A 13,105-nucleotide genomic window follows, 5' to 3' on the forward strand; every position below is an offset into this window, starting at 1 on the left:
TGGAAGAATCCATCAGTCAGTCAACTGACATTAATTAAGTACTACCTGTGTGTGACCTGGGCAAGTCACTTACCCAGCCCTTATCACTCTTCTGCCTTGGAACCAATACACAGTATTTTAAGAGTGCAGAAGATTAAAAAAAAAAAAAAAGACCAGATGCCCTTTCCATAAGGCAAAAACCTTTGGAAAATGTCTCGATTGGTTATAAGATAATAGAAATATTCATAAGACTTTCTCTATACTGATAGATATGTACACAGATACTCTATGTATCTCTATATGTCTCTTTAATTCTTTAATTTTACATTCTATACTTAACATCTCTTAGAGTCCTGATAACTAGTATTATGGGTATCTCATTTGATTATTTTTTGAATATTTTTTTACCCATTTCAGTCAAGAGTGCATAGGTTTTCCAGTAATGAAAATTCACAGCTTCAGGAGCAAACAACTGTTCTTAATGCAGTCAGGTCAATTTTTTGTTTTATGCATGAGGGAGTAAAAACCAAATGAAAAATGATTTATTCTATTCCAGTTTATGGAAATTGTCTCAGTTACAGTCAGAGTTTTATTGTGTCTCATTTTTCAGTTATGAATCAGATTTGTGAGCAAATTCTACTGTTTATGGATACCCAGTTCTAATGTTTTTGACATTAATCTCAAACAGCTTTCACAAACAGTTTTCAGAGGTTGTACTTTAAATAATTGACTCAACACTTCTTTGTAGCAGAGTGGCCTGCAAAGAGGAAAAAAAAAATCCTATAGATCTCATGTATAGTGGTGGTTTACATAACAGAAACAGACTGTAGAAGCTACAAGATTTTTTATTTCATTAATTTGGAATTTAAGTTTAATATAAAATATTAAATTGATATTTCTCTTAAATGATTTCAAGTTGGAAAATGATAAATCTCAATAGTGGCCACTAAATATGAAGATTCGTCATTTGTGGAGAATACAAAGAATTTGTAATAACTTGGAAATATGTTTTATATCTTTTTAATTGTTCTCATTTGATCAGTTGTTATATGGATCAGTCAGATGTGATCACAGATGGAAATTCCATTTCAATCTGATCAATTTTTCCCTTCCTTATGGAGTGGCATGTTATTAATATTTCCTATGACCTCTAAATTACTTCAATTAAATTTCTCACTAATACTCAAACAACCACTAAATAAAAGTACAGAATTTCTTGGTAATATAATTTTCAGATTTTATTACTTCTGACTCATGAAGACAAAACCTTAAATTATTCACTATGAAACTGTCGACCTGAAAAAAGAAACACAGAACCACTAAATCAGTTATAATAGAACACATCTTTAATCAAGACAAGGGAGGCAGTGCTCTCATGGCCACCACACACCTCATGGAGCCTTCTCTCTGGGAAGACTGTCTCCAGGAAAGACACTAATAAGGGGAACAATACCAATAATGGGGATTTCTGCTGAACGAAAGAACTTGGAGTTATATTTATACCTTAGGGAGTATAACCCAGGAGGAACAACTTGTTTTTACATAGAAGTTTGGGAAAGAGATTGGAGCTAGCATACCTGGGAGAGGTCTCCATACAATAAGAGAAACTAAAAGGGCAAAAAGAGGTACTTGTTCCTAATTAGGGTGCTATAAGGTGCTCCAGGTGTTCTTGTTCAGTCTGCAGATTTCTTGAAGGCAAGTTCTCTTGGGACAAGAGTCAGTTTGGGGATTCATGAAACAAGGTTGTCCGAACAAGCACAGAACAGGTCCTATGACATTAATCATGAGTGTTCTCCTTGTGAAATAGTTGAGTAGCAAATATCATTTAAGTTCAAATCAGATCAAAACAACAATCATGTATTAAGCTATCTGAGAGGCACCATGGGTATTAGCTAGAGGAATGTGTGGGCTGGTCAACAAGAATAATAATTGGTTCTTTCCATATGCTCTACACACTGTAAAGTTTAATCTGTATTATTAGCATTGCCTCTATCACTTTACTAAGTCTAGACAGTTAACAAAAGGATCCACCAAGGGACTTTGTTTGCAGCCTGGGCTAATTTCTGAGGCATCAATGTTCCCACTGAAAATTTAACAATCGTCTCTTCAGACCTGGAATTAGCAGCCTTCATATGATCTCCTGGATAGAACAAAGGAGTCAAGATACCCCAAGTTAAGTCCCTTCTCTCACACTTAAACTCTCATAGCCATTAAATGGGAGAAATTTAGGAGAAAATGGGAGAAATTGAGGCACAACATTGCCTTGAGGATGCAAGACAAAAATAAAACCCTCTCTCTTTTCCAGAAGCTTATATTCTACTGGAGGGTGGGACACTAAATAAACAGAACATGTATAGTCAAAGTCCTTGTTTTTTCATTTGTTTGTCTATTTGTTTGTTCCCTTCCACCAATACTTGGCACTTGGCATCAATTTGAGTCTTCAGACATAATGCCTGGGGTAGAACTGGGCTTTATTGGCTAGTTATTTCTTTTTTAATATCCTATAGAATATAGCTAATGCAAAGTCCCTTTAAAATTATATCTGACTTTCCCTTTCAGATTATTTTTGAGGGAGTGACATGAAGAAAGGATATGCACACATAATTTCTACACCATGGGTCAGAAAGTTTATATAAGCATCCCTGGTACAAAACTTCCCCCCCCACACACACACACTTTATTTTTTTTTTACTTTGCTCATAAAATTTGGCAGTAAGGAGATATTTTATTTATCAATATTCAGAGCGTTTTTGCCCTGTGCCTTAAATAGCCTTCCTGAGAATATCTAACAGAAAAACTTATTGGAGAGAAAATGACAAGGGAATAGCTTTGTAGATAAAGTGGTCATAGTCATTTTTTAAATGAAAATATTCCTTCTGGAAAACGGAGTGAAATTCTGTCAGAAAGCTGTCTGTGTCTCTTCTTAAGCTCCAAAGCAAAACAAACAGAGGGATTCATCAGAGTGGCATATGTAAGCACTAGAAATAGAGACCTTTCCCAAATTGGAGAGTTCCTTTGAACTTTACGGGAAATGTCTTCCACCTACAAAATGTTAAACAGCTTCATCTGTGGAACTAGAAGACTCATAGGAATTCACGAAGATGTGTTGAAAATGTATCTAGTCCTTGAAAGTGCTTCATTTGTAGGAAACTCAATTCAGAATTGTCACTGAATTGATATTTCAACATTCCAATGGTTCCCCAGTTCTCATAGAGAGCTAAAAAAGTCCTAGAGTTCTAGTGCCCTCTGGTGATTTAAGTCTCCACCTCTTCTTTAATTTTGCCCCCCTCCCCATTATACTCCCCCACCAAAAAAAACAAAACAAAACAAACAACAAAAAATCCAACAAACCTTGGACCTTTGTAAAAGCAACTTCCCTTCTATTGCACTTATACTGTTCAAATCAATTGCTCTTATCAAGGGAAGTGTCAAGGGTCCTTATCTTCCTCCTGCCATCATTTTGCCATTTCTCATCCATCTGTAGGAGCCACAGGAATGTTCTCTTCTTTCTCCAAGAGGTACACTGCTCAGAAAATCTACTTCTTGCTACCCAAGGTCCTTTCCCAAACACTTGGGAAATCTTGGGGTTATTCTTGGAAATCAAAAGTCTCCCTTCTTTTTATAGAAATCTTTATTCTGATTCACGCTGCCTAGAAAATCATCCTTCATGCATGCGTGCACACATACACACACACACACACACACACACACACATGAACTTGGGATTCAACAACCTTATTCATTAATTCTCTCTTGGGGACACATCAGCAAAACCTTACAAGAACCTCCCTCCCTCAGCTTTGACATCTTACACTCAGTAAGTCTAATCCCAGGACTCCAACCTTTGCTCAGAATGTGACCCAGAAAGGAAGAAGGCATTCAGGAGCTTGAGTCCCAAGAACTCCCCTCAGAACATCAGGATGACTCTGTGGGTTTCTATTCCATGTCACCATTAATGGCTTCCAGGAACAGGAGGGAGAAAAAACTCTTTCCTGTACTATCTACCTCTCCTATTGCTTCACATAGGAAGAAGGACAGAGGGGGGAAAACGTTAAAAGTGGGTCAGGGGTAGGATGGGGGAAATAACGAGGTTATAACAATAAAGTTTGCTAGGTCTACAAAAGAGGGGGAAGCAAGAATCTCTGTTCCCTAGAGTCCTAGCCCATTATTCTTGGCAGCAGTCCCAGTCCCTGGAAATCAATCCAGAGCAGTCTTTGCAGTCTAATCAAGGTACTAGTGAGAATGACTCTACTTTATAGGGGAAAAGGTATGCTCATCCAAGTGACTGGGGGAAGTTTCCTTGAATTCCCAATAGAACAAGTAAAAAGTAAATAGTCCTTGAGCACTGGGACCATCTTGTTCATTCAATGATTCATTCACTCAATTGATTAATTCTTTAATATTCCAATGAACCAATGCTTTCTACATGGTATCTTTCGCATATAAAGCATCACACCCTGTATATACTCTGCCTAATACAATGTACTGCTCATAACAAGTCTTTGATCACTATTTTTTGAGTTAAAATGAATAAGAATTAGAACTAGTATTGCTCTTTAATTATCCTTTTTGACTCTGATCTTGCTCTACATAAAATTCTGCTAACCTGAAATCTAGCCATAAGAAAGTCTAATTCTTTTACTCACAGCATTTCATTTTATACTTTGAAAGACCCTTTACTATTTATGTCTTTTTCAGAAGCTGTTGAAACATTACAGAAACTCCTGAAATAACCACAATCCTCTTTTGCATTGCTTTAATATTCCTATTACAGAGGAGAAAAAAAAGTACTATCCAATTGAAAAATAACAGAGAAAGACATTTAAAGGCAGTCTGTCTAATTATAATTAAATGCACGTCACTGTTTTAAATGCATCAGTCCTAGACCAGGTCTATGCCTCATTCTCACCGGTTACTGTGTCATAGCATACGTTCTTTCTCTTGTGGCAGGCTATTTTCCTGGGAAAAAGCAGTCACCCAAAGTGACAACACGCCAGCCTGTAGGAACATGATAACGTGAACTGTAACACATGTCACCACTGCAAATGCCAATGGGAATATGATTTTCAAACCAAACTTTTCTCTGCCTCAATGCTTCTAATGCATTTCCCTTATCCTATTCAGACTTAGGTGCTCAGGTACTAGCCAAAAGCTTTAGTCTGTATAGTGGCTCATCTAATTAGAGCAATCCAAATCCTTTTCTGAGCAAAAGCAAAAATACAAATTCTGAATCCTTTCACCATTCTAGCTTTATTCTTACAACAAATAACTATAATCTTCATTTTTACAGTGAGATTTTCAAATTTTATTTACAATATGATCCATATTGCAGAAGACATCTATCATTTCTTTGTAAGTACAAAATATTATTTGGATAATGATTAATTCAACTGATTTTCTTCATGGTTAGCCTCAAGAATTCAAAACAAATAAATAAAAAAGGAGAATTTTTGATATGTTACTTTTTAGGTATATGTCCTTTTGCTGATATTCCATGATTTTTTTGTACTTTTTGAACTTTTTTTTTTTTAATGAAAATTTACCATTTGTATAATTTTTGACTCATTATTCCACCTGACTTCTGACATTAAAAAGTGAAAATCTGAAACTGAAATTGAGATTATCTTCTCATGGAAGGCTTCTGGAAAGGTAATCACATAAACTGACTTGTTGAGAATTCTTCGCCCTCATCTACATGCTTATTTATTTAAGATAAAAAGGGGAAATGGTAGGGTTTTTTCACCAAAGAAATCTTATAGAGTGGCATGTATACATTTAGAGAAGATGAATTCCAAACTTACAAAAATTGAGTAACATTAGGTCTAAACAATCAGTTTATACACTTCCTAACACTAGTATAGGAAGACAGGAATAAAACATATAACTTATAATACTAATATTGGAAAAAAGGAACAATATTCAATTAAGACAATTTTTTTTAGGAGAGACAAACTTAAAGGACTGATGAAGAAGGTTTTATCTTGGTGAAGTCTAAGGTTTTGAGGGGACACAATTTAAATCTTCAGCTATCCATATAAATAGAAGAGAATGTTCATCTATAACATAATCATATTGAGTATAACATGGATATTTATATTGTTTATTATGTATGAAAATTAGGCCCTATCCAATATTAAAAATATTTAAATGATCACCCTAGTACAAATATGAATAACATGGAAATAGGTCTTGATCAATGACACATGTAAAACCCAGTGGAATTGCTTGTTAGCTACAGAAGGGGGAAGGGAGGGAAAGGACATGATTCATGTAACCATGGACAAATTATCTTAATTAAATAAAAGAAAAAATATTTAAGCATTAATATATGTTTTAAGCATTTTGGGGTCTTTTTAAGACCCTTCATTGTTACATTTGTAGTCATTTCCATATATAGATGTGCATTAAATTGTTTAATTAATTCACTATGTCACAGCAAATCCAAATACCCAAATGTAAAATAAATATGACAACCTAATGCTAGTTTTCTTTAAGTCCTGAAGGCTGGATTTCTCTTCCCACCTGTGCACAGGTATGCAACTAAACCTAATGAGAGTGAAATGATCATTTACACATTTTTTGAGAACTTCAAATATTAGCACCTAGAGAGAAATGTTTTAATTGGGATAAGGTTAGGGCTAGACCTGTGATTTCACTGGAATAGGGATCTCCATGACAGGAAAACTCCTTTTACCAATGCTGGTTATATTTATAATTTATGGTTTTAATAATCTGCTTCTGGAACTGTGAGTTTAAATATCTTACCTTGGGTTACAAAGCCAGTCTGTGTCAGAGGCAGGGACTTGAACTTGGGTCTTAAGGGCTTCAGGTCTACTATAGTATACTGAATCTTTATATTTGAATAAGAATAGCTCTCTCTCTCTCTCTCTCTCTCTCTCTCTCTCTCTCTCTCTCTCTCTCTCTCTGTTTCTGTCTCTCTTTCTCTGTTTCTCTCTCTGTCTCTGTTCTGTCTCTGTCTCTATCTGTCTGTCTGTCTCTCTCTGCTTCTCTGTCTCTCTGTTTCTGTCTGTCTCTGTCTGTCTGTCTGTCTCTCTGCTTCTCTGTCTCTCTCTGTTTCTGTCTCTGTCTCTGTCTGTCTGTCTGTCTCTCTCTCTCTCTTTATATATATATGTAGATATGTAGACATGTATGTTTAACAGAATGCATATGCCAATCTGAAGATTCTAGGTGTTAACAGGTTAATAACACAGGATACCAAAGTAGTCAAAAATCCAGTCTTTAATCAGGAAAGGGATAAGTCCAATATTTGGCTATGTCCAGAGCTCAGCGCCACAGACTTTATGCTAGAGGACAGCTCCAAAGGAAAAAAAAAATTGGGGGAACTTACATAACTTTTGGGAAATGGAGGGAAACGTGATTGATTGAAATCACCATGGCTATAAGGACATGGTAGGGTTCCAACTAGCTGACAGGCTTGGGAAAGAAACCATAGCCAGAGGGGAAGGTGTCAGGGAATGGACTCCTTACATACATACTAAAAAGGGTGGCCCCTACCCAGGTATGGGTCTTCTTGGGAAAGGGTCTCTGATACAAAGGGAGAAGCTACTGGGACAAAAGGATCCTGAGCATTTGATTAAAATCTGTTCACTCCACCTAGCTAAATCCATTCAATATCTTGGGGTCTATTCTTCAGTCTGAAAATGCTAGTCTAAGATTCCCTTCAGGGTGGGTTCTTATGGGAACAAAGAGCAAGCTTTGGGATCTCCATTTTTCAAGCTGACTAAACTTGGGGTTCTCTTAGATTCCACATCAACAGTTGAAAAAAACAAAAGTCCAAGAGAAGCCGAACACTTGGTACCAGATATAGCAAGGAGACTTAAACTTCACCCATCTGGATAATGACTATATCAGAATTTTGATGATAGTATTATTTAATTTAACACTAAATATATATGTGTAAATACATATATATCAAAAGTTTAAACAAAAGAACTCTTTGAATAAGCTCCTTAAATATTGGGGAATTAGCCCAAGAAAGGCAGCCAAAGCTCTGTTATCATGAGTGTTCAATGAAGTTCTAGGATGTGGCACACACTCTGGTTGACCTCATGGGGTAGAAGCAGGAGCAGAAGATGGAAAGTTTAGAACAGCAGATTTAAGCTTGAACTATGCAAAATCTTTCTAATAATTGAGTCATGAGGGGAATTGGGGTCGGGGTAATGGAATCTCCCTCGTTGGAGGTCTTCAGGTAAAGGCTTTATGACCAATTATTGGAAATGTCATTGAAGAGATTCTTGCTGTTACGGTCTTGACTAGATGGCTTCTGAAGCCCCTTTCAATGTAGAGAATATGCGATTCAGCCATTTGTCCAGGATCAAAGAGCTGTTTAGGACCTGAGCAAGAAACTCCTGGTCAGATATTGGTTGACCGTATCTTATGTCCACCCATTGGTCAGCTCATTTAACTGATAACTCTCCCTCCCTCAATCTTATTTAAATCAAACATTCCTCAGTGCCAGTCTCCTTAGCAAGCACTGAATTTCAGTTGTTGCTTGTCATCATAGTAGAGTCTATTTAAATGAAATGGTCCATCAGGCTTCAGATGTAATTGTTTCTATTATGAAGTGAGGGCTTTTCTTTTTCTGTTTTCTTTTAACTAAGGTTGGGGATATGTTGTATTATCAATCTCATGTTTCAGTCATTTGTTCTGACAACAATTTAGTTAGTGAATTTTCTCAAAGCAAGGTACTGTGTGAGATACTAAATAGCATAAAACTATTTCCAGAATTAATAAATTGGTTTTGCAGATGGAGTCACAAACTCAAAATAGTTGTTATTTTGTGATTGTCAACCTGCTGGAATTAATATCTCACAGTTTATCTTTTCCTTGTTTTATAACACATTCTAACAAGTAGGTTATACATTAGTGGCAGGTTTTTGGGAAGCCTTCTAGGGATAAATCCTAAGTAATTGTTCTTATAAAAAAGAAGATCTACAAAAGGAAACATGAATCCACGCTGCATGCCCAAATGGCAAAATGTGACCTATGACAACGAATTCTCCATGCCAAGAAAAGGGTGCAAAGTAGAGCAATAAAACCCAGGAACTTCAATCTGTAAGAATCTTAGTTAAAAAGATCTCAGACGGAAATAAGAGGAAATGTCAAAAAATGAAAAGTGCCCATGGGAATGGAAAGGTCATAACTGATTATAGTCATAAATGGGATTTTTCTTAAACTTGGGGCAAACACATAGTCCTGGTTCAAGGCAAGGGGCATTAAATACATTTTCATTTGAGGAGGTGATGCAAGCTACTTGGCCCCAGATAAAGGGGCACCAGAGCCATGGCCCTTGTATGATGCTGGGAGATGGGCAAGCTTGTTCCAGCCCTCCATCTGGTAGCACTCCATATCAGCCCGCCATCTTTGCTGGAGAGGCATTCAATCCTGTTGGTTAAATGCTGCTGTAGGAATCCTCTAAATTTGGCATAATAGTATAGACTGATAGTCGCCTTGATCAAGTTCTAACTCTACTCAATGAGATGCCCAACCTTTCTTTTAAGGCATGCATTCATTAGGACATGGCCACCTCACATACTATTTCCAACATTAGAGAAGTTACCCAAAACAAACAAACAAAAAACAAAAAAAAAAAAAGAAAACTTTTCAGAGTTGCCAAAATCCTTTATTCAATTGGTAGGAGGAGAAAAATTCTGTGTGCTTGTATGTGTTGAGGAGAGGCTGAGGGGCATGGTTTCCTCAGAGGTCATGGTGGACTCCTAGACAAAACATGCTTTGAAAAACCATTTCTTCTTTGCTTAGGAAAACTGGCATATAAAAAGTTGAGGAACATGGACTTGAATAATGGACAGACAGTATTTTCTTGGGCAGAGAGAGGTAGAGAGAATATTTTAGGTAGGCAAATAGCATTTGCATAGGCTAGAGATAGAAAAAAAGATAAGAAGGCAAAGGACAGTGTTAGATTTAAAATAGTTTTGAGCATTAAATTGTTGTAGATAAGAGAGTGGGAGCCATGAACTGTGATAATTAAAATGTTTGGGAGCAAGGGAAATATATATATCAATTATGACCACTGAAATATGTTTTCTACAGTGTCTTGGTTTTATATCAATATAAGATGGTCGCCAGGGAATATATTCCCAATTTATGAATATGCTCAAGCCAACTGGGTTTTATAAAGAAATTTAATTTATAATACACTGATTAATCAATAGAAAAAGAGAGAAAGTAAGAAAGGAATAAGAATGAAGGGCCTCCTTGCCAATAAGGCCTAGACCTCAGTCCTAAGAGATAAATCAGTCAGTTGGTTTTATCACTCACCCAAGATCTCTCTAGGTAAGGCTTCTCATGCCAACCTCAGGCTCCACCTTCAAGAGAGCCTCCTTTCAAGAAATGTTTCCAGAGAATCCTCCTCCTGACTCCTCCTGAGTTCTCCTTCCACAGCCTCCTTCAAGACCTCTCCAGGAGCTCTCCCTCCAGGACCTTTCTCCTCTCAGACCTCCTTCAGAGAGCATCAACCCCCTACAGTCCTCAGACCCCGCTATCTTTAAGGACACAATCTCAGTTCCCTCCCCTCAGTTCTCACATCTACCAATCACTGTCGATGTCTCCCCTGTGCCAATGGTGGCTCTAGCTTAACCCAGGACTGCCCAGAGGTCTGCCCCCTTTTCACATGTCTGTTGAAAGTCATATTCTCAAACAACCAAATCTTGATCTTTGCTGCAGCCCCTCCCAAATCCCATTACTCTGAGTAGGGTGGAGATTGTAGTTTACAAAACCTGGTTCTGTCATTCCAAGTATCTCTATTGTATCAATTCTAAAATCAATCATGACTCAAAGAACTTCCTGTTCTATGCTTAAGCATAGGTCAAAGCCCTTTCCATTGTTTAGCAAAAGGTTTCTGTCCTAAAGTAGTCTTAAGTAGGGAGGAGAAGGATCCTCCCATGCCAAGGAGTTTCACATTCCAATAGAGTTCTTACTATCAGTAGGAGATTTTTTTAAGTATGAAATTTCCCAATGGGGAAATTTCCAACATTCATAAGTCTAAGAAATTTTAAGGTTTACAACAGAAAATAAGGCAATTTAATAAATTAGAGAGGGGCAGAATTTTTAAGGAAGCTTCTTAAAGGTCTTTTAGGTGTCTCTTTTAACCTATAGGAAGTTATTTGTTATTAAACTCAATATAATGAGCTGAATTTGGCAAGATGAGATTTAATTGGATAAATGTAACGTTTAAACCTGTGAAACGGTGATAATGAGGATTCAATTTTAAAATATTTCCAGCTGAAACAAAATTATAGTGTACTTCTGTTTGTACCTCTTCAAGGACTTATATAATACTCTATCTTATACTGCCTGTGTGTGTGCTATCTCTCATTAGACCATTAGCTTCATGAAGACAGAGGCTGCATCTTATTGAAACTTTATCTCCTCAAGTACTTAAGTAATGACCATTTGTTGTTGTTCAGTAAAAAAAAACAAACAAAAAAAAAACATTTAAACAAGTGTAGAGTTGATTTTTTCTTAATTCAATTATAGAACATTTTGCTCATCACTATTAAATTATATATGTATCATTTAAACTATCCAGCAGTTTGGGCAGGTAGGTGTGGAAGTGGATAGAACGCTGAGCTTGGAATGTGGAAGACTAATCTTCCTTCTTTAGTTTTGGCCTCAGACACTTACTGGTGGTGTGACCTAGGGCAAGTCATTTTACGCCATTTATCACAGTTTCCTCATCTTTAAAATGAGCTGAAGAAGAAAATGGTAAACTACTCTAGCATCTTTGTCCCCCAAGCCCCAAACAAGGCAACGAAGAGTCAGATATGATTGAAATGACTCAGAAACAACAAATTTGTATGAAAAAAGAACCCCATGACCAAGTGGACAGGAAACTCAAAATCAATCATCCCAATAGGCAGAGCCACCTTTTCCCCAAAGACATTAAAAAAGGCATAGTGTGTAGTATGAAATGACTCATGGTACCACCAGGTTCTTGAATTGTTAACCAATTCTTAAGCTTTCTGTTTTGTTTTGGGGTGACAGATTTCAGGGAGTGAAAGCATATTCATAGAGGAGACACCGGGGCAGTGACGATTAGAAATTATATAAAAATCATTTTAAAGGACTCTGAGTGTTTAGCTTAGTGAAGAAAAGACTTGGGGAAGACAGGAGGGCTGCCTTCATTTGTTTGAATAACATAGTAAAGAAAGATTCAAGTGGTACTGCTAGACCTAAGAGTTTGGATCTAAGAAAAATGGCATCATGAATTTAAAAGTGTAAGAAAACTTACTTGAAGTACCAAAACTTGGGTTTAAAAACTACTTTCACATCAACAACAACAGTTGGCATCAGCCCACTATGGGTGGCAAAGGAGGAACAAGCTATGAAATATCTCAGAGCCTTCATGTCCTCTTCTGGAAAATGGGGATAGTAATATCTGTACTGTTTACCTCAGTGGATTAATATGAGGGACATTCTTTGGAAATGAATTATCATTATCATAATCACTGTTGTCATCATCACATTCAAGGGGAATGCTCCCATGACAGAATGAGGTCAGCCTCTAGCACTACAGAGTTTCTGGGAGATACATTGGCAGATTTGGACTTGATTTCGAGAGAAAATAAAACTCCCTAAAATCTAAAGAATCCAAACATAGGATGGGCCATCTCAGAAACCATGAACCCCACTGGACATCTCTTTTTGTTATTTATTTTCATTTTTAATAAAGCACTGGACATATTTAAATAAGTAAATAAATAGATTTTTTATTTTTTTATAATTTTTAAATTTAATTTATTCAAATTAATTAATTTTAAAATTTAATTAAAATAATGGTTAAGTCTTTGTTAGAGATGTGAAAGTATATTTCTTATAGAAATAAACATTGGATTGCCTGGCCTCTGAGGTCCTTTCTGAGATTCTGTGATAGAAAATGTGACATTCTAATGATTATTGAATCATTACTGTGGGGACTCTATCCAACAGTACACTAGGGGCTCTTTTGTCCATTCTCTAATGAACTCATCATAGAGGGTCAAGCATGTAGGTTTTAGTTATAACCAACCTCCACATTTTACAGTTTAGCAAACCAAGGCTCAGAGAGGTTAAGTGACAATCATAAAAGGCCTATTTAGCTGGAGTG

This window comes from Monodelphis domestica, chromosome 8, assembly GCF_027887165.1.
Source record: "Monodelphis domestica isolate mMonDom1 chromosome 8, mMonDom1.pri, whole genome shotgun sequence".
In the NCBI taxonomy this organism is placed as follows: Eukaryota; Metazoa; Chordata; class Mammalia; order Didelphimorphia; family Didelphidae; genus Monodelphis; species Monodelphis domestica.